The 22,910-nt window shown below is 43.4% G+C and overlaps 1 protein-coding gene and 1 long non-coding RNA gene across 8 annotated transcripts in view; one reads left to right on the top strand and one right to left on the bottom strand.

The window, feature by feature from the left end:
* Nucleotides 1–1,099: 1,099 nt before the first annotated feature.
* Nucleotides 1,100–6,875, bottom strand: LOC133369965 (uncharacterized). The gene is made up of 3 exons (XR_009759043.1): nucleotides 6,125–6,875; nucleotides 2,807–3,044; nucleotides 1,100–1,499 (listed from the first exon to the last, which is right to left on the bottom strand). It is a non-coding gene; the product is annotated as an uncharacterized LOC133369965 (long non-coding RNA).
* Nucleotides 6,242–22,910, top strand: part of ZNF609 (zinc finger protein 609) — a 103,596-nt gene continuing 86,927 nt past the window's right edge. For 2 of the 7 annotated variants that reach the window (XM_061595806.1, XM_061595805.1), the window contains exon 1: nucleotides 6,245–6,809. The gene's annotated coding sequence lies outside the window, so the exon portion shown is untranslated. Of the gene's footprint in view, nucleotides 6,810–12,491; nucleotides 12,719–13,755; nucleotides 13,863–22,910 lie in introns of those variants that run through there. The other 5 variants (XM_061595801.1, XM_061595802.1, XM_061595804.1 and 2 more) reach the window with 5 other exon arrangements.

Below are 22,910 nucleotides of genomic sequence, written 5' to 3'. Positions count from 1 at the left end.
GTTTGTCTGCACCCTCTAGCTCACATGCTATATTTGCTAGAAGAGAGCTTGAGACAGAGACCTACTACAGCCTGAAAGTCAAAGAGCTGATCTGCCAATAAATTACTCCGTGACAAGTCCTGCTGTGCACTGCGCCACAGGTGATTGTTCGGCACTAGAAGCTGGCTGTGATCCCTCTAGGCCACTGATGCCTGCTCTCGACAGCTTGCGATTGTTTTCCTCTGAAATGTCCAAAGCGCACCATGAGCCAAGCCAGTCATTGTCACTTCCCCCATTCACGTAGCTGGGAAAATCCATTTGTCTCAAAGCAAACAAACCCATCGCCTCTTTTAACTTTTCCTGCCTTTCCTCCCATAGCACTAGGAGCCCAGTAAGCACAGCACCTGGCACAGTGGAGAAGGAGGCAGTGATGGCCTCCAACCTGGATGGCTTTGAAAGAGGATTAGATGCATTCATGGAAGATAACAGTACCATAGGCTACTAGCCATGATGGCTATGCTCTGCCTCCACAGTTGGAGGCAGTATACTTCTGAATACCAGTTGCTGGAAACTGCGGGCAGGGTGGGTGGAGAGTGCTCTTGTGCTCAGATCCTGTTTGCGGGCCTCCCATGAGCAATAGGTTGGCCACTGTGCGAACATAATGCTGGACTAGATGGGCCACCAGCCTGATGCATCAGGCTCTTCTTACGTTCGTAATGCGAGTCATCTCTTGGGCATGTGGATGAAGGTGATCCTTAAAACCAGGAATGGGGAATTTGCACCCCTCCGACTATGGCTGGAGTCCACTTCCCACCAACCCCAGCCAGCATGGCCAATGGTCAGAGATGATAAGAGTTGTAGTCCAACAACATCTGGAGAGCCACAAGTTCCCCATCCTTGCTTAAAGCAATACCTACAAACTTTGGATGATGTGCAGTACCCAAAACTTGCAGTTCTTTAATTGGATTGCTACCCTGGGCTGCTTTGAGAGAAAAAGCAGGGTAGAAATTCCATCCATCCATCAAGCGAACAACCAATCAACAACTGTTGTTTTTGATGCAGGTGCTCTAATATGGAAGCATTTATTTATTTATTTATTACATTTATACCCTGCCTTTCTTTTCATGATAGAAACCCAAGGCGGCTTACATTTGGTTCCCAGGTGGTCTCCCATCCAGGCACTGACCAGACCTGACCCTGGTTAGCTTCAGTAGGGTGCTGGCCTCATGTGCTTTCAGACCATAGCCTGGGTCTTTGAATTGGATTTGCAGTCTGAAACATTAATATACAAAGCCCTGAACGTCTTGGGTCCAGGGTACCTTAGGGACCACCTGAGACCTTATGTCCCAGCTCAATCACTGAGGTCATCTAGAAGAGCACTGTTAGTTATTCTCCATGTTACAGAGCCCTGGTTGGTGTCCACTAGAACCCAGGCATTTAATATTGGTGATCCCATGCTGTGAAACACTTCCAACAGAGATTCAGCAGGAACTCTTGCTATCTGCTGCCCTGGGCTCCTACTGGGAGAAAGGGATATAAATCTAATTAATTTATTTCCAGGTGTCTCTTGAAGACTTCATTTACATTTTCTGATCAGCCAGTCATTTTAATTATGATTTTATACTGTTTTTATGGTGTTTTATATTTTATTGTATATATTGTTGTACATTGCCATGTTGTATTGTATGAACTGGCAGTATATAAATATTTTATGAATAAATAAATAAAGTAGGTCTCCCATCTCTGAAATCTGACTGATAACATCAATGGACAACCCATGGGTGCAACCCACAAACTTGTGAGATATGCAAAAAGTCTCACCAAGGGAAGATGGGAGAAAAGACAGAAGAATTCTGTACAATATAAACAGCTCCTCAAGCTTCCAGACTGCTGGCCCCTTCATATTTTTCCATCTAAAAGAGCAACCAAACGTTCTTCAAAGATTACAGAAGGTTCATCCAAAGGAGATTCCTTAAAGTTCCACAAAGACTATAGGAGCCCACCCAGATCAGACCAATAGGGTTATCTAGTCTGGTGTATTTTTCACAGTGGTCAACTTGATCACAAACTGGAAATGAGGCCAATAGCTCTACCTTGCCCTTTTGCTGCCAAACATCAAAAACAAGTCTGTGCATGCTGTAAATTCTATTGTCTTTGTGAAAGTTATCATCTGTGTAACTGACCCTGAGCTTTAGAATAAGAAACTGATTGCAAAGAGCAGAAATGTCCCTCAAAGGATTTATTCAGTTTCTGGCATGAATGTTTGGGAGGGGGGTTATGTTTGTTTTGTGAGGAGCTGTGTGTTTGAGATTTTTTAAATAACTGAAAATAAATGTTTTTCAACTTTAAAACAATGCATTTGCTTTCTATTTTTATGTAAATCATTTAATGTGTTTTTATTGCACCTATTGTGTTTATTTATATATATTTATTGTAAACCACTTTGAGATATTTGGACAGTAAGTGGTCTATAAGTGGAAATGATAAAAATAGCCCTCTCTCCCTGTTATTTTCCAGCAGCTGGTCTTCAGGGGCAGTGTGGTATTTCAAAGTTCCTCAAAGATTATAGCAGATGGAGTTTCATATATTTGAATATTCTCACTTTCTTTCTCTCCTCCCTCCCCCCGAAAGAAAAACTGCATATCTTCTAGAATCCGCCAGTCAACATGGTAAGGCCAGGTCTATTAAGCGGCATCTCACAGCCTCATTATGACAGAAGCCACCAAGTCTCTTCTCCCATTTTTCTTCCACCAGAAGTGCCACAGTTCGTACACCAAAGGAAAAATCTATACAGCTCGGGACCAGGACACCTGAAAGACCGTCTTACCTCTTATACACCCAGTCGATCTCTGCGCTCTGCAGGTGAGGGCCTCCTGCAGATACCATCTTATCAGGAGGTCCATTCTGCACAACATAGGAAATGGACCCTTAGCGTGGCGGCACCTACCCTGTGGAATTCCCTCCCCTTAAATATTAGACAGGCACTGTTACCTTTTCAGTGTCTATTGAAGACCCTCTTTCAACACGGCTTTTAAGTTGAGACCTTATCCCAGTCTGCATCTGTGCTGAAATGGGATTTTAATATATTTTTAAACCTTTTTAAGAAAAGATGTCTTGAAAGCTTTAAAAAAAATGTTTTTAAAGATGTTTTGCTTTAATGTATTTTAAAGTCTGTTTTTATGATGTTTTAAAGTGTTTTTAGTGCTTCTGCTTGCCACCCTGGGCTCCTGCTGGAGGAAGGGCGGGACATAAATCAAATAATAAATAAAGAAATAATAAATATAATGGCAAAAGAATTAGTTTCATTTTGTGCTGCAGCTGGTGTTATTGAGAGGCTTTTGGTTTTTGCAGGGAGGCACGTAGAGGGTGCAATCCTGTACCCACTTCCCTGGGAGTAAATTCCATTGAACTCCGTGAGACTTATATCTGAAAGAACAGACATTAACAGGATTGTGCTGTAAGGCCCTAAATAGACAATACCCTGCTTATTGTGTGTATTGTAGAAACCAGAGCTATACTGCTCCATGCTTTAACCTCCAGACTGGTTTGAAACATTCAGGACAGGCCTTGTCAGACTTCGACTAAAACAGCTACAACAGGCCAAGACAGCCTTTATTGTGAAATAAAATATACTCTGAAAAGCTCTCCTAGCAGCTATGAAAGACATAATGTTCTGCAACCTGAAGGAAAGCTAAGCCAGGACTAATCCAGAAGTCTGATGAAGTTCTTGAAAGGCCATAAATCTCCCCTAGCTACAAAGATGCGCATGCGGCTGTGGGTCAGGCCTGTGTTGTTCCCTTTACAGGAATAAGCAGTTTTATTTATTGCATAACTGGACAGAACAATCTAATCAGCAATCATTTCTTGTAAATCATGCCATAGCACAGAGAGGGTGAGCTCTCAGCTAGGCAATGCTCAGAGCTGATGGTTCCCCTGCTGCCTCCCCCCCCCCATTCCAGTTTCAGGTCTAGAACAGGGAGCACAAATGCAGTGAGCAGCACATGGTGCAGTGTAACATGACATACTTGTGCTGCAGTTGCCACAGGACTGCACTCTGCTCCTTCATGGGGGAAAGGGTTGCTTGTGAAGCTCCCATTTATTTTAATAAGGCTTGTGCTGGAGAAGTTCCTGGTTGACCGAGCCCAAAGGCAACATAGACATCAAAGTGAAATGTCCCTCATTATGTTACTAATTCCTTGTAGAATTAAGCTGTATTTACTAAACCCCCCTCATGTTTTTTATGTTGAAGTATATCACATACAAAAACCATTAATGAAAAATACATTCAAAAGAAATAACATATATTAGCTGCTTCATTACTCGCTTCTGTGCATAATGATGCTCTCTATTACCACCTGTCTACATGTGCCATGCGGTGGCATGCATAGGTATTTTACAATAGTAAAAGAACTGTGCTTAAACAGGACAAGAAAACATTGTCACAATTGGAACTAAATATGCGACCTTACTGAAGAAGAATAATCCTTCTTGCTAAATAAAAGAGGTTAAAAAATAATAAATACAACAATATTGCCCTCAAAGCATATAACTTACAGTGGCCATCTTGAATCTTTATGATTTTATGCCTTCTACATTATTTTTGTAAGCTGCCCTGAGTGCTCTATTACAGGGTAGAAGGGCAGGATAGAAATATTTTAAATAAATAATAAATAAATAATCTCTTAAAAAAACTCCTTTGCACTTGAAATGTAGATGTGTTAGCAATATGACTGCAGTGTCCCTGCAAAGCTGGTGCTTTTTTCATGTTTTGTGAATGATGACCAGTGTAGGCTGGTGTCCTACCAGGAAAGGGAGACCTGGGACCCCCCAGATGTCGTTGGATTGGTGGCTGGGGCCGATGGGACTTGGAGTTCAATAACATCTGGAACCCACAGGTTCCCATTCCTACTATATACCATCGTAAGCACTACTTAACATGCCTAATGGCAAGGCTGGCCCTTGATGTACCGTGGTACAATATGCAGGCCTTGGGAGGAGGTCTTAGACCCCTTACTTTTTTGGGAGCCAGGTCGCAGCAGGGTCCCTACGTCTCCAGTGTCTGATGAGCCAACCAGCATGAAAGGGGAGCGTGTTGGCCATTGAAAAGAGTCCCAGTGAGTATCCATTGCAAGCAAGCCTTTATTGGTTCCTAATTCAAACAGCTAAGACAAGTTGTGGAGAGTGAGAATTCTGTAATTGCAGAAGAGATAGTGAATCATCAAGCAGTTTGGTAGAAGCAGGAGATAAACATGTAGACATTGAATTCAGTAATTCAAGCAATTTCTCTGACAGGGAGAAAAGACTGTCAAATGGTGACAGTGACAGAGAAGCAGAAAGCAGTATTCAAGCCTGGCCAGATCATTCTATAATCATAGATGGGGGTGTGCCTGTGACTATTATGAAGGGAGCCTACACTTCTGAATTTGCTACTACGCTACTGGAAAATATACCGCCACGTTTTGTAGCAGTGCCGCACCCAAGACTTATTTCCAAGAAAGTATGGTTAGAATCAGGCTTGATCTACATATTCAGATGAATCACATAGTAAAGAACTTTAGAGCCTATTTACTATTTTGGACAGCAGAATTTCATGCCCCCACCCCCCACCCCTGAAAGTTCCTACTTGTGCAAAATAGCTTCCAAGTTTGGAGTTCTTCAGGCTTACCTATATTCAGAGTCAAATCTTTCATCATGATTAATCCCAAAGAACACTCTTTTCCTGGTTTTACGCTCATAATAATCACTAACGTGTATTATTATTAATATTACCATGGTTGCAACACTGAACTGATTAACTGCTTAATCAACTAAAAAAACCTTTTAAGCAACTAAAAGGTGTTCCCAACTAAATCAGCAGCAGTGAAGTCCTAGACATGTTCAGAAGCAACTCACACTATCTTCATTAGGTCTTATTCTCTATGGTAAGTGGCTTTTAGGGTTGCAGGCTAGGATTCCCCTTCATCTAGTCCGGGGAAGGAGAACCTGCGGCTCTCCGGATGTTTCTGGTTTACAACGTCCATTAATCTCTAACCACTAGCCATGCTGGCTGGGGCTGATAGGACTTGTAGTCCAGCAACATCTGGCTGCCCACAGGCTCCCCAGATCCATTCCAGCTCGTCAACCTGCTAATCCTACGCCCGCTTACTTGAGAGTAGCCCTCCTCCTTGTACTCCGTGGGGCTCACTTCGGAGCACACCTGCCTTGAACAGGGCGGCGCGACTGGATTCCTCCGAATTGAAGGGGTCGCGGAGTCCAGGCCGCCTCCTGCGGACTCGCTTTACGCCTTTGGAGCGGGGAGGGGGCGTTTCCTCTCTCTTTCCTCCTCCTCCTCGTGTGGGGAGTTTCTTCTTCCCGTCGTCGTTTTACAACTCACCCTGTCTCCTTCCCCCTCCGCCGCCCCCAATCCGCGCCCTTGAGTGAGGCTCCATGCTCCAGGGTTTCCTTCTGTTCCCAGGAGGAGCGCGTGGACAAGAAATCCTCCTCCCGGGTTTTCCCTCTCGCTCTTTAATCCTGCCTCCGCGTTTTCTTTCCACCCTCAGATCCGGGCTTCTGTGCTCCACGCTCCTCAGAGCCCCTCAAGCTCTCCCCCTCCCTCCTTCCTTTTCTGGCGGCGGCGGCCGCGCTGAGGGAGCGCCGAACTGAGCCGAGCTTTGGGATCGCGGCAGCGGCTGCGGCGCGCAAGCCTCCCCTTCTCCCTCTCCTCAGGCACCAGTGGCGGCGGAGATGATGATGGCGGCGGCGGGGCCGGGCCCTTAAGGCGGGGAGGTAGAGTAGCTCCATGGAGGAGGCGGCGGTGGAGGGGCGCGCCCGGCACCGGCCGGAACCCGAGGGTAAGTCTGAGGAGAGAAAGAGAGAGAAACGCGAGAGGCGGCGGTTCTATGTGCGGGGCTGGGAAGCAGGGGGGGTGGAGGTAGGAGAAGCGAGCGCGCTGGGGCTGGGCTCCTCATGGCGGCACAGTAGGCCCCGGCCTGCCTCCTCCACGCTTCTTGTCAGGCAGGAGGAGCGAAAGTCGCCTTTAGTTTGAGGGGGGGAGGGGAAGGAAGAGAGAGGGGGAGGGGACTCCCTCCCACCTCCCCGCCGCCTCCAATCCGAGAGGCTCGCGACCCCCTTGTCCTCCCCCTCAAGTACCTGCCAAAGGGGGGAGGAAGCAGCACCAGCACCATCTCTCTGCCCCCCCCGTTTCTTCTAGGTTGGCACGGGGTGGGGGTGAGGGTGGGGGTCGCTGCCCCCTCCCCTTCTCCCCCTCCCCTTCGGAGTGCACGGCCAGGTCACAATCTCCAGAGGGATTGCCGCGTCGAGCCCTTTGCATCAGGAACAACAAAAGAGTCCGTTAAAGAGATTTAAGAAAATGTGGTGGTGGTGCAAGCTTCCATGGGCTATGGCACCCTTGATCAGGTGCATGAAGCTCCTGTCCGGGCACTTGCACAAAAGGCGAGCTGCGCCTCCAAGCACACCTGGGTCCTCTTCACGGCAGCACCCAGCAACCATGTATGTGGTAGCTCAAAACAGAGAGATGGACCTGCACTGGATGTTTCTGGAGAACCACAAGATCAGAGAGCGTGCAAGTCCAGAGAAGGGGTTAACCTGTTCTGTCGGTTGCAGTGAATGCATACGTGCGGACACACATGCAGGCATCCTTGTAGCACTTATAAAAACTTAAGAGGGATGAATTGTGGCAGAAGCTTGCCTCAGTGAGAGCATGCACAGTGACTTGGCTTCCTTTATGCTGATTGTAGACCCTTTTGTGCACTGAGGGCATGGCTGGCGTCTGCATGAAGCATCCTTAGCCAACTTGCATGTGTAGTCACACATTTGATTAAAGCCAGCTTTGTGAGTTCATGTACCTGTGTGCTGTGATCCCCTGTCATTTGGGGGCGTTTCACAATGACCTACAGTTTCATTGGGAGCATCATGGTCTACTCTTGAGCCGTATTCAAAGTAGATCTATGTGAACAGCAGTTTTGTGTGCGTGGATGTTCCATGTACAGCTGTTGTGAGTTCTGGAGCCATGGTAGGACTTCTTGGAGCCTCTGCAGTTGTAGGGGCAGTATGAAGCATCCTGATGCAAGTGATGGCGACACTTTTTGTGTTGACTGTGCATGCGCAGGCCTGCAGTAAGCTGATCCTAAACACTTTGAAGGTAACAGTGTCTAGGGGCTGCTGTGATGTTAACTGGCAGCTGATGACTCTGTTTAAGCATATCATTGAAACACATTGTGTCAGTATGGAATTTCTACCTAAAGTGTTTTGTCTGACTGGGCATCCAACTCAGAAAAGTTACCATTTGGTAGTATGGTCATTAGGTGATGGTAAACCAGTCTAAGTCTATACAGGTAGTCAAACTTTAGGATAGCATATATGAAGGTATGTTGGAATATTATATGTTGCATACATGACATCTGTTTTTGAGAGAGCAAGGCTGCTTCCAATGTTCTGTTCCCTAGTGGATGTTACTGAGATGCCCTATTTGGCCTGAGAGATAGGTCAAAGTATGCTTGATGTATCTTTGGGCTCTCTGCAGTGTGAGTGATGGTCTTGAAGACTCCTTGCCTGGAAGAAATTGTTACTTGTACTGGGTGAGTGGTTAACTGTAGGCTGGCCACCCATGTAGTAAAAACATGCTGTTGCTTTCAGTATTTCTTTGAACTGTAGAAAACTGTAGATGAATGAGTTGCCTCACTGTGTAACTTACATGTCAATTGTGTTTATGAACAATGGTGCATTGAGAACATGGTATTCAAACCTGTCCTATTCCTGCGGTGTTTCTAGATGTTCTTGCTGCTTCTGTCTCTGAAGTATGCCTGTCTCTACAGTGGGACATGACAGCTCCTTAGTGGTGTCTGGATGGAAAGAAGTGAAGGCAGCTTAGCAATTGCTGGCAGTTATAAGATGAAATGAATGGGCGGGTTGAAATGGCCTGTTAAAATTAATCCAGAATGGTCTGGGTCTGATACCTACTAGGTGCTTATATTTTTCTGCCTACACTTGGGGCTACTTGAGATGGCTATTTGACTGGTGCAAAGACTGTCAAGCTTTCTCTCTTCTGTGCAGTAGTCATCGCTGTGTACCGCAATGTAAAAATCATTTAATTTATATCCTTCACAGATTTGTGGGCTCAACACAGGTTATAGTAAATCCTTCTAGGAATGCATGGATTGCGAACCCCTGCAAGAGATTCATAATCTTTAGGTTATGCTGTAGCCATAGGTAAAAGAGTAACCATGAGTATTTCCATCAAAGCTACTGTTCTCAAGTTTAAATTTGTAAAGTAGGTGGTTGTGATGCCAGTAGCTAAAATCTTACGTTGCCCTTCTGAGTTATATATAGATGTGACCATAATGGAGATCTGAGCAACCTATTACATAGGTTAAGTGACATTTAGCCCACTATTCTATTTCTGCAATTCTAAACACTTTTCCTCTACATTTATTAAGGCATTTGCCCAGTTTAGCATTAATAGTCTGCTTTGTTTTGCCCAGGTGCCTGAAGTGCAGATCAGACCCGCTAGTATTTCTAGGATTGTGTAGGAAATCAACATTACATTAGCTGTCTTTTAATCATTTGGCTTAGAAGCAGCTGTCGGGTTACATATTAGTGTCAATAGTTCATCAATGTTATGCTTGAGTTATTAGAAATTCTGAATGAATGATGTCTATGTGGCTGGGTGACAGTTTCAGGTTTGCCAGTTCAGTTGAATCTTGGAGATTCTTTGTTTCAAGGCAGATGTAAAGAATTCTGTAGCTTTGTGTCTTGCAATGTCCCCATTGTCTGAGATGAGAAACTGCAGACCTTGGATGTCTAATGGCCCTGCTGATTGTCTGGCAGTCTTCCATTTTCTAATAAATATGAAGAGAACTGTATCTTGTTTTTTAAAAATGCAATCTTTGGTTAGCTCTTAATTATTATTCTTGTGTTTAGTTTTCCTTATTAGGATTGTTGAAAAGGTTGTCCATATTTTCTAGGTTCTTGTTTTTATGCTACTACTGTTACTGATACTGGTTGTGGTTGGACAAACTTGGCTTAATGCTAAGATATGAATGAGCCTTTTGGTCACATGCACACAGCCTGTTTTGAGCAAGTGAACTAGGCCGGATATGAAGTCAACTTCAATCTGTGTTTTAATATCCTAGCTTGTTCTAAAACCATTATGATTTACTGGTTAAAATAGAATGGGAAACTACAGTTAGTGGAAGACTTCCTGGTTGGTTTGTTGACTTTCGTGAAGGGGCTTTGTGTGTGGCCAAAACTCTTTAATATCTCTGCTCACTAAGCCAAGAGAATGATCATCCAAAAGTGGCGATTATTATAGATACTTTGTAACCTTCGGTAACGATTGCTAATGCTTATAATGTATGAAAACTACATCTTCATGGTGAGGTGCAATGTGTTCTTGTGTATCTTTTCATTACTCTGGCACAGTAAGGTTGTTGGTGTCCTTTTATGCCTGTATCTGACTCCTTTTGCCTCAGTTATGTGCTTATACTTTAAAGCGTGGCATATAGTGGGTTGCAGTTTCCCCATTTCAATCTGCTTGTAAGTACATGTTGAAACAATTATATAAAATGGCATCTGATTCTTATTCCTGAAGATTTTAATTCTAATGTAAAATAACTTCTCTAAGGGTTGTAGAGGTGATGTTTCAAAGCGCATGGGTAGTATTGGTAAATGTTCAGGAGCATCTGTACAGCTACCTGTTCCATATGTCTTATCCTGACATCAGACTGCTCCTGGGCAACACACTCCAGATTTTGCAGATGCTTGGATACCAGTTCAGAATAAAATGTGCAAGTTAAGCAACTTGATGCAAAGTAAGCAAATTCTGATCAAATATATTGCTGTATTTAACTTCCAGGACTCTAACTTTCAGCGTACTCACGGTGTGGGATTTGAGGGTGGGGGACCGACTATAAGAAATTCTGCCATTATTAGTTGGGGGCAGGCATGCATAAGATGCCAACATAAGAGGTCGCTGTGTTTTCTATCAGGCAAAGCAATCTAACTTGCGGTTGGTGGGAGCAAACCCAGCAGAGGCGGCGCTAGAGGAAAGAGCTGCCACATCTAGCTGCCGCTCAGTGACCTCTCAGCAGGGAGGGCACAACAGAAGGAAACATGTTGTCATTATCAGAGCATACCAGCTGCCATGCTGGAGGGTTGTGGGAGGGAGCCCCTCTTCCAACATACCCCCAGAATGCCCCTTTTGCAGGCCTTCTGCTGGGTTCCCTTACTCCAGTTTGGGCTTCCCTGGCAGACCTCTGGTTCAGCTAGGATGAGGGACTTCTGCTGGCCTAGCTGGAACCCAGCTGGCTCAGCCGGAGGTCTGCCAGATCCAACTTCCCTCAGCCCAGCATAAACAGCAGTTGGATTGTGCTCCCAGTAAAGTTCATTGGTGCTGGAACTAAAATATATATTGGTTCCCAAATATAAGCCATACCTTGGGGTTATTATTTTGCACTATAGGCCAACCTGCTTGTATTTATTTATTAAATACCTTTGTATACTGCTGTTCAATAATGTTTTCTAGGTAGGTAGGTAATAGTCACAAGGATAAACATAATAAAATTAAGAACCACAGCAATAAAGCATTTCTATTATACTTTAAATGACCTGGGAAAATAAAGGTTGTCTTTGGGTGTTAGAAAGATATCAAGCTGAGCTTTGAGAGAATATACCTAAGGTAGGGTGCCACAGTGGGTGCCAGTCCCTCTCTCCAGCCATCATATGCCTTGCCTTGGAAAGTCAGAGCACCCTGTGGAGAACCTCCTAAGATAACCTTGGTGTACAGACAGGTTCATGTGGTACTATGTGATCCTGCAGAGACTTGTAAACTTTGAAGTGTACCTCTGTTTCTTGGTGATAAACTATTTGCTGTTGGGATGCTTCTGGGTAAACATTCACCAGGAAGTCATGCTGAAATATGTTGTTTTTCACTTTGTGTAGCACTCTTAGATCTGTGTATCAGGAGTGGGGAACTATGTCTAGCTGGTAGGCCAGATTCCAAAATTCTCACACACACCCCAAGGCCACTTTTGATAGTTGCCAGATATCATAATGACATCAGAGGATTGACATTTGTCAAAGTTCAAATGAGGTTGCTGTAAGTAGTGATCATCTCAGCAGTGGTTATAGCTATCTCTTTTGAAGATGCACTTTCAATGCCAATCAGCTGATAGGCACTGGGGATGTGCCTCCAGAGAGGCTTGCTCTGGAGAAAGAAATACTCCATTTTAAAGTAAGGATTTTTCCTCTGCAGAGGTATTGTTTGGTTTCAAAGCACTTCCTCTGTTGCTTTGAATCCAAATCCAAACCGCTTCTTCCATCTCCCTTGGCTCCACTAGGGATGGGGAACTCCCAAGTGCAGCTGATCTCATCAAGGCTCCCTGTCAGCACCAGTCAGCTGATTAGTGCTGACCAGGAGCCCTGCTTGCAAAATAACAATTGGGAGCTCACTTTAAGCTCCAGATTTTTCCTTTATAGCCACTTCAGTACCTGTCCCATACTTAATGTAATGTCAGGTATGGGGCAGGTGGGTGTGATTTGTGCCTTGGGGGCTTAATTATGCCTGTGGGCTGGAGGTTCCCTGCCTTTGCTGTGTGTAATCAGTGATACAGCCGGGGTCTCAGTTAGTTTCTAGCATAATGGGCCCCAGACTTGTTGAGAGTGTTTTCTTTTACATTTGAGCGTAGCAGAATTAGAATATGCCTTCTGTCTCTGTCCTGCTGGAGCATACTTAAGATTTCAGGTGAGCTGCTGCTTGAAAGAGTTGAGAATAGATCATTTGTTTGAAGGTGTCTGTCTGGCTTTATGAACAGGTTCAAGCTGTCTTGCTCAATGAAGGGGTGGGGCCTCTTGTGACCTTTGCAGAGGCAGGTGACAGTTTTAACTTAGACCAGTTGCTTTTACATGTTGAAGAACAACAGAAGCTTACTGAAGAGTAGTCCTCTGTGCTTGTTCAGTGGGGAGGGGGGGCAGGAGGCCTGGGCTGGAACCAGGTGATTGCTCGGCTACAATGGAGGCTGCTTTTGTTTGTTTGAAACCTTTTGGTGTATGTACTGTAAGATACAGCTCTTTTGTCATGCTTTTCTCTCCATGAATATTCCCACTTCTGAGCAAGATTTAGCATATCTTTGGAGACTCACTGAAGGATCTGGATAGATACTTCGAAGTCCTTGAACTCTGAATGTATGTGTAAGAGTTTTTCCCCACAAAAATGCCTGAAGACAGACTCTTCTCCTACACACCAGTCTCCAGGATAATGTGCAATGAATGATTGGCTTAAAAAAATAAACACAATTGGCAGCTGTTTGCCAAGATTTGCTAATGTGTTTTCTGTTGCTTAGGACAGCCTTTGCTCAAGTGTTGCCCTGGTGGAACCTGCACATGCAACAAGATATAATTCTCCAATAAACCCCTTCAGCTGCATATTTTAATAGACAAGTTACCGTGTTCAGTTTAAGAAAGGAACAAATAAATATTAGCAATAGTGTGGTGGTGGAGGATCACACCTCTGGGGCCAGTATCAGTTGGGGATCTTGATCAGCACAAAGAACAGCGTTCAGAGGGTTTTGAGATGGGTCCTGGATGTTGCTGATAAGGTTAAAAGGGGAGATAACTGGAAGGGAAGGGTTTGGTAGAAATAGCACTTAAAAAGCAGTAGCCTTGCCACTGGGCACAGTCCTGCAGTAGATCAGTTCTGCGGTCAGGGCATACTACTGAAGGTTGGGCTGTGTGCTTCCACAGTAATGTGCACACTCTTTCTATTTATTTTTGTTCTTTAAGGTTACCAGCATTTCTCTGTGAATCTAATGGAGCCTGTTGAAGAAATCGCCTCTTGGCTTGCGTTAAGCAGAGGTTTCCTTGGGCCTGAGAAATAATCCATCCCTGAAGTTAGTATTGATTTACACTAAGAAATGTCACTTGGTTTCATGGCAGTGTTTGTTCTGGATCACACTGCCTTCTTTCTCTCTTTCTTCTCGCACGCACGCACGCACGCACGCACGCACGCACGCACGCACGCACGCACGCACGCACGCACGCACGCACGCACGCACGCACGCACGCACGCAATTTCCCCAGTAGGAGCCCAGGGCGGCAATTCAATCCAAAAAGCTTTTCCTGTGCCAAACTTGCCAAAGAAAGGCGTTCCCAGAAGGTTTGGTGGAGCCAGTTAAAAGACCCATTTAATTTTGTCAGTTGCATATTGGCGTTACTTGTGTTTGAGGTCTTTGATAGGTGTACGGAACAACCTCTGCTTTTTCAGCAGGTTGAAAATTTAAAATCTTGCATGTATCAAATTTTGACACAGGGAAAGTTTACCATCTTTCATGACAAGTAAGATAAATAAAAGCTGTACACTTCAGATGAATGAATAATATGTAATGTACTTCCACACACACATCTACATTAAAAAAGTTGTGACTACTCTACATTTTTCACATTTAAACACCTCTTAATTTCATCTATGGAACTATTTCATAGTTGGTCACACGGAATTAGTTGGTCACACGGAATTAGTATTAGTTGGTCACACATTTTTGCCATTACAGTAGGGCCCCGCTTTACAGCGCTTCGCTTTAGGGCATTTTGCTAATGCGGCGGTCTCAATTAGATGCAATTAGACTAAAGCCCCAATCATACGGCGCTTGTTCCGCTTTGATGGTTTTCAGGCGTCGCGCACCATTCTGTTCAATGAGTTCCGCTTTTCAGTGGTTTTCACTTTTTGGTGGGGGTCCGGTACATAACCTGCCGTATAAGTGGGGCCCTACTGTATTATGCTTCTTAAATAATTATTTATAACGTACTATTCTGTCTGGTCTCTCTCTTTTTACTTGTGTCATACTGAATGTGTATTAGGACTAGCTGTATGCAGCTGTGCTGCATGAAGAATAAATTGTGATATAACAGTCAAGCAGATTTATTTCATATACATGTTTAATTTCTGCAATATGCATATATTGCAAAACTCAGAAGAGGTTGGCTTGGATGAAAAAAACCTTAGTTCTAGTGTGGTATTGACATATGGGAATAAAAGCTGTGGGGAAAATGCAAGAAGTGGTGTTTAGCACACAAATCATGTTTCTAAGTACTAGATATCTTGCTTGAGGTTCTCCTTCTCTTGGTAAAACCAGGGAGAAGATGTACACAACAAGTACCTGTGTAATGAATAGTGTGTTTGTGTGTGTGTGTGTGTGTGCGGGGGGAAGAGAACAAAAAACATTCATTCACAAAACCCATGAAGGACAAGGTATGGGTTATGTACTGTAACTAGCATATCATATGGAAACTGCTTGAAAATGTATCTACTTCTTTAATCTACCATAAACTACAGTTGTTTGCTCGCCGATAGTTCAGGTTCCTTAGGCCTTACCAGCGCTGTCCCTAAGTGTATGTTCTCTGGACTATGTATTTAACCCTAAATTCCACTGCAGGCATTGGGAATTTTCCATGAATTTGTGAGACTCACTGTCAGTTGTGATGCTTTGGCAGTGATCTGGTGTGGACTGCTCATTCACAGTAAGCCATGCTTTCTTTCAGACTATGGCTTACTGGGACATTTACACAGGGCCATTATAAGCATTGTGTGCAAAGAACAGATACTTACACTGGATACCTCTGGTGTAATACATTCTGTGCCTGGACATGGCGGCTCATGCTGAATCATTAATTGTGTGCAATGGGGCATGAGCACACATGTTGCCATATGTACCATACTTTTAGAGTGGTGGGTTCCCATGCAAATATGGGACTCTCTTCACCTGCCCTACTGTATAGGAAAACCAAGTGTATCCTGTGAACAGGAGCTAAAGCCCTTCCAGGCATAGTATGCAAATAGCAGCCCTGTGTGTAACATCACAGAAAGGTAATTGTCCATGCTTTCTATGTGGAGATGTTTACATGTCTGTTCATAAGTGCCTGGTTATAAATTTCTGTGTAATCTTTTTTTAAGTTGATGCCACAGATGTTACAGCCGCTGCCTGTGTATGATTACAGTTTCCTTGTTAAAATAGGGGTGGTGATGAAAGCCCTTCTTCATCCCTTTAAATCATTTTGGAGTGTCAAAATTGTTTCAAAAACCTTTAAAATGCCACATATGTACCTGTGTGGTCTCTTTAAAAACACATACATACATGTTGATTTTATGGTTACTTCTTGGAAGCAGCATTTCGCAATCCCATATTGGTATGCCAAGTGTCTCCTTTTATCTGGGAAATGTCTTAAAAGGAGGAAACAACACTAACTTCTGTTGCTTTTACTTGAAGCAGAAGTGATTCATGTTACTCTCTGCACATGAAGAGTACATGTTGCTTTCTGTCACAGTGATAAACTCCATATTTGAAGAAGTAATGTGTGGAGCAACCATTTAGCATCTTAAGATCTTGGAAAGGGCAGGACCTATACAACCCCAACTCAGGGAGCTGCTGAATCCAGATTAGAGGGTTGTTTCAACACTGTTGTGGGCAAACCTGCTGCACTGGGGTGAAAGTGTAACATGAATCTTTTCACCCCAGTTTCCAGGCTCTCACATGACAGCAAAAGAAAGATTGCAAGTACAGGTAAATATTCTGCTGCCTCATGCAAAGCCCCATCTACTTCCAGTATGTCTTGCTTAATTAGCTATTGAACGAGTGGAACTGAGGCCATTAGCCAATAAAGCCTTTCATGTTTAGAATCCATTTTTTTCTCCACTAAGGGCAGCAGGGCTGCCAGAGCTGCCTATTTGTTGTTTCCCTGGGGAGGCCTTCAGTCCAGTCTGTCTCCTCCCCAACTACAATGTGGCCCAAGAAGGAGATAATAAGCCATGAAGCAGAGAGCCTCAAGTGTCCTGTCTGAGGATCCTGGCCATGAGGTCAATGTAGAGGTAACTCCCAGGATAGTCTGAGGCTGTTGTTCTGTAGGTGTGCCACTGAACCTGGTCACATTGTTTGTTTTTCAGAGGTTGAAGTTAGAGGTGTTGCTCATGGCTCACTTGGATTGATCAGTTATGTAGTCTGCCGTTATCACGGATGCTTTGAAGTAGGTAAAACAAATTTAGTAACCTTGTAATAATTACTTTCTCCTTGGTATTTACTGGTGTGGAACAGGCATTTACCTTCAAATCCCACAACTGTACTAGGTAGCCACCCAGCATACTAACGTTGCAGGTGGCTCATATTGTTCCCAACAAGGCTCCTTCCCTCCCCAGTTATTTCAGTAGTGGAGCTGAAATAAGTTTGGAACAAGTGTTTTGCATAAATGGACAGGGAGGGAGGGAGGGATGGAGCGAGCCTTGAATAATATTTTTCATTACCTGGTACCTTGTGCTATAAAAAAACTTTATGTGTATGGCCCCGATTGCTTTGTTTTCATTGCCTTTGTATCTTTGTATATTTCCAGTCTTGTTTCTTGGGAACTCTGATTTAAATTCAGTTGTAGCATCTTTAAAAAATACAGGTGGCTCACTGAATCTGATCAGTCTTTTACTACTGATCACACAGACTAAAAATCAGACCAGCCATGAAGTTCTTTTGATTTTTTTTCTCCCACATTTCTTTGCTGCTGCTAAATATTGTTGTGGAGACCAATTTGAAGAGACAAACCCAAAAACACCTTTAATATTTGGATTCTGATGCTTCATTTCAAGCATTAATAGAAGACAGTACATACAATAGTTACTCAATAAATTGCCAACACTGTGCCTGTGGAAGCATGTATTCCCATAGAGGCCTTCTCTGGTGCCAGAAGGGTCCAGTCCACCCCCCCACACCTCTTCCCCCTGCCTGCTGAAATTAAGACTTGAAAGAAGCCTACTTTTGTAGCCCATAGAAGGCTTTTTTCAAGCCTAATTGTTGCTGGGTGGGATGTGTGTGTAATGTGTGAGGTGATCTTCCTGGAGATTTGCACCTGGGAAGAGAAGATTAAGTTTTGCCTCTCCTGCTGCACTCTCCAGGAAGATCACACACCACACCACACTGCTACGGTTCACATTGGGGAGGGGGAGTAAAATCACTTTTTCCAAGCCTAATTGCTCGGGGTGGGTGGAAGAAACAGTGAATATGTGTGTGTATTGTGGTAGTGCATGCATGGTGCCCAGAACCATTTTTCCTAGTTCACAAATGTGCTTGCACTGTGTTTTACAACATTTTATATTCTGGCTATGCATCAGTATTGTAGAGAAGACCTGGGAGTGGGGGGAGGCATTAACAGCACTATTCTGTTGTCTAATACTGTCTGCCTAGGACAGGCAAAAGCTTTTTCCCTTCCCCCTGCCAGCAGACAGTTCCTTGAACTGAAAGCAGCTAGTTAGGAAGCTCCTTTGTGCAGATTTCTCTTCTCCTCTTCTGGCAGCCAGCTGGCTTTCATTCAACATTGTTTTCATCATTGGAGAGAGACAGAGGAACATCTTTAAAAGAAAGCTACAAAAAGATATAGGAGACACTTTTTTTTTTTAAATCCACCCTAACCAAGGCAGCTGGAGGGAGCACAGCTCTGTAGTGTGAGGAGCTAAGAGCGCTGCAACTTCCTCTGCAAAGCAAGATGCATCCACCTGGGTTTAGAGGTAGTGTATCGAGGAAAGCCTTAGGCTGGCTGCCAGCAAGAGATGGTGGGGGGAGCAGCTCCAGAACATAGCAGCTGCTCATGTTTCTGCTCTGACCTCTGGAAAAGTTGGTACTAAATGGACAAGCTGGGGTTTACCAGAGCTGGGTCCTGGGCTACAGGGATTTATTGTGGGCTGCTCCCAGGTCAGGTCTGCTATATTTTTCTTACTGCGACACTGCTGCTTAAAACTTGCCCTGTTCTGCTCCAATTGCTGTGATTGCTCCTGACATTTTCCCAAGGGCTGTCTGGAGCCATAAGGCACATATGCTGTCTTGGACTGATCCCAGTAAAGTGGAGCAGTAATCTGAAATCCTTTTACCTTTGCCATGCTCTGGAGCAGTAGTTGCTTGGTGCTGGAGATTTTCCACTGTTTCTGCTGTTCCTCAGTGCAGGCATTCCTGAAAGTTAATCAGGGTGAAAATTGCAGTCACTCATGTCTGGAAGCAACCAGAGGTTAATCCCAGAACTCTGCAGATTTGAACACATTGGTAGGAAACATTTTCTTTATATGCACTGAATTTTCCTTTGGGTGTCCAATCATTCCCAGTTAGGTTTTCTCTGCGTCTTGTTTCATTACAAAAGGTCAAAAGTAATGCAAGCTGTCATGGCTAGCCTGGGAGCAGCCACTGTGTGTTAAGGCACAATGAGCCCTTTGCTGCATGCTGATCTGTGTGCAGTGCTTTCCTGGGTGTTGCCTGGTGAGATGTGTTAGAGATGTTTTGATAGGGGCTGTGAGTTCAGAGTGAACTGCAATGACATGGCTCCTTATTGGAATGTAGATGTAGTTTATAGAGGTTGCAGCCCTTAATAGAGCTGAATTATTTATGTTGGGCCACTCACTACATGCACGCAGTGTTTCCAAGTGAGAAGCAGTTTCCGTCGTATTTCTGTTCCAAGACTTCTCTTAGAATTGCCTGTTGCAAGATTGCCAAGTGGACAAGTAAATGCATGTATTTTCTGTTGTGTGTGGATGAGTTCTGTGAGGCACAGAGGAAGTGGAAAGGGGCTTATGCATTTGGACTGGGTGTTTTCCATCTGGTGTTCAGATGCCTTTATTTCTTTTCTCTCTAATAGACACTGGAGCAGTGCACCAGCAGCTGAAGACTGAGCTATAATTGCATAATACAAGAACAGGTTGTTTCAGCTATTTGCCTAAGTCAGTGATGGGCAACACAGTGCTCTCTGGGGTGTTCAAAATAATCTTTGTCCTTTGGCCATGCTGACTGCAACAGACAGGAGTTGCCAACAACATCTGGAGGGTATCCCATTGGCTACCCGTGGCCTTAGACATCAATGTGGGGACGGTTAGGATTTAACACACATTCCAGCTATAATTTTGAACAAAGCTGGATATTTATTGGGGTTTGTAGTATAAAAAAATTGAACTTCTGAATTTATTAAAATGGTTGCATGCATGGTTTGTGGTCTTTTTTGTCACTTCCAACTGACACAACTGACTCTGGCATAGTGCATTTACTATAAAGCAAGATAAAATGTTTATAGGATTTTCTGTCCTATATTTTGTTTTATGTGTATGCGTCTCTCACTCACTCAGACACACACACTCATAAACTCTCCACTCTCTCGCACGCATCTGGATGCAGTCTCTGTCTTCAATTAGAAGTACAATGAAGATTGTCTTAGTCAAAGCATCTCCATCTTGGTTGGAAAAGTTCCGTCTTGTCTCCTACATTCCTTTGGGATAAGACATGATGATGTGCCAGATTTAAATACTTTGTTTTTATGTACATGTGGATTGTTTTAATCCCACCTAAGAATCTGAGGAAGGGCAGGATACAGATTTGATAAATATTAATAAATAGTGTATATACTTCTCTGTACTAGTGCTTTCCAAACTTGTTTCCCATGGACCACTTGAGAATTGCTAAAGTCTTGGTGGACCACTTAATGATTTTTTTCCTGCCTGCTGTAGCCATTGCAATGTACTGTGCTAAATGCTGTATAATATTGGATTTTGATTGCTGCTTTTATTTCTAATATATTGCATTTATTGTAGAATAGAATTCAAATTGTAACTGTTCTTCACAGACACGCTGTGGACCATCTTAATGAAACTCATGGATCACAGCTTGAGAACTCCCGCTCTATAGAATTTTGCAAGAAAAAAGGCAAGATACCTGCCCTCAAGGAGATTACAATTAAATTTGGGAGTAAAGGTGGAGATAGACAAGGATAACAAGGGATGAATGTATATGCAGTTCCATGGTTATAGTTGGGGCAAGGATTAAGGTTCAATAGTGATGCAAGTGGAGTTGAGAAATATTTGTCATTTGAGAGCCATCAGGTTTACCAAAATGAGCAGCATTGCTTGGCAGCTGCTCATAGAGTCAAATTAAATGTTTTGCTGCCATAACAAAATGGATACTTAAAAACTGATACCTGATCAAAGGAGCTGAGCTGAGAAAATGTGTACAAAGGAAGCCATGAGGATATCTGAATACTTGCCAACTCTAACATTTGATGAAGCTATAGCGTAGTGGAAGTTAGTCTGTCTTTCAACATGCAAGTGTTGTCTCTAGGTGATATTTATGGCTGAAGCGGCCTGGTAATCACTGGTGAATAGCAGAAGCAAGTTTAAAATCAGTAACAAGATTTCAGTCTTCTTGGCCCTGCACACAAGAAGAATTTGTGGGGTAGTCCCATAAAAGTTCTCATGGTCTTTCCCTCTCCTCCCCTGCTAGGTTAAATCCACTGCATTGTGGCTAGCCCTTACATTCTAAAGAAAGGCCTTTTATGCCTTCCCCTGGGAGCATCCAACAGCTTGTTCGGCCCCTTTTGATGTACACTTGGAAAGCCTTGCCCTGAAGTGTATAGGCTGACCACAGTACTGTGTGCCTGATAGTGTACTGGTGGCCTAACATAGTTTTTATAGGGCAGCTTTGCATGCTGTTCTGTGCATGTGCATTGACATCTTTTCAGTGTCAAGTAAAGGTGAACCTTTTTTTCCAGGAATTTGACAGACTGAGATGATGTCTGTTATTAGTATGCTGCCAGAGCGTCCTGTGGCTGCACCCAGGTGGTGGTGTTCTGTGGTTTTGTTTTTATAGTATGATATATTTGTTTTTGTTTTAACACGGTTAACACTGGAAACCTTTGGGTATCAAACAACTAATAAATCAGATAAATAATGTGAGACCAGCAGGATTGCTCTCTTCGTCTCATAAGAATAGTTTTTTGTTTTGGAGTAATAGTGGTAGGTTTGTGTGGATCGAGGAGTTGTGTAACCACTAGTTAAGATGAGTGTAAGGATGCTGTTTAAGTCTAGTTAAGCTGCTGGTGCAATATGTATAGGAAAAAATCCAAGCAATTTTGGATGTATGCATTAAAATGTATTAAAAACATTATATAGTATAAATGCATTATATAACGTAAATAAATGCTTCTGTCACACTGACTAATGTAGAAATTTGTCTTCTGGAAATCTTCTTGAGACATTCAAGTTGCCTCTTGGTGTAGGTTGTAATTTTAAGTAAAAGTTGTGAAATTTAGTTATTGAAAGTAAGGCCTGTACTAAATCCCAATTTGGGCTTTGATTGCAATGCATCATTTTTCTGTGGCCAGTGTGTATGTGTTTGCTATGGGATTTAACTGCCCATTATTAGTCTCATCAGTAGTGAACATTAGAATCTGTTTGCTCAGTCATGGCTGAGGCCTTGTTCTTCTTCATCTGTCAAACTCCTTACTTACGAAGGAGTATAGAAACATCCTCTCCAATTATAATTTATAGCAAGGACAAAAGTACGGACTTTGGGATTCTATGAAGATGCCTGCTATTTCTCAGTATAACTTATTGTAATATAACTATAGCCCCTGATGTCCACTTCACATTTAATTAGAAAGCTTTATACTTTTCTCAGTACTAAAGCTTTTCCGCATGAAACCAGAGTAGTCTTCATGAGTTGCAAGAATGTATTAAATGTGGGAGGTGATGAGCTGCTTAACTTGGTTTAGGGTTAGGCTGTCTTCAGAGGCCTTAATGAAGTAGTGTTCAGATGTGTCAGTAAGGATAGGTTATGCCTTTATTCGCTATCCAACAGTGCTCCAAAACAGGCATCTCTCAACAAACTATTGGCTCCCAAATGACTTTTCATATGGCATAAACGTTCTGTTGAGCATGATATTTCCTGTTTCAACTTTTTCAGGAGAAAAAGGGGAATTGCATGAGGCTGGTGGTGTTCAAAGAGCTCTTAGTGTGTGAAGGCTAAGGGCTGCTTGCTGTTTTGACTGTGACATGCTCCATATTTGACAATGATAAAGGGAAATGAGACAGACTGATCATTATATGCCTCTAACCTTTCTTCAGACTAGGCCATGTAGGAGAGAGGTTGCCTATGATC

This window comes from Rhineura floridana, chromosome 14 (assembly GCF_030035675.1).
Source record: "Rhineura floridana isolate rRhiFlo1 chromosome 14, rRhiFlo1.hap2, whole genome shotgun sequence".
Classification (NCBI taxonomy): Eukaryota; Metazoa; Chordata; class Lepidosauria; order Squamata; family Rhineuridae; genus Rhineura; species Rhineura floridana.
The sequence above is the reverse complement of the archived record's forward strand: the minus strand, read 5'-3'. Positions and strand labels throughout refer to the sequence as shown.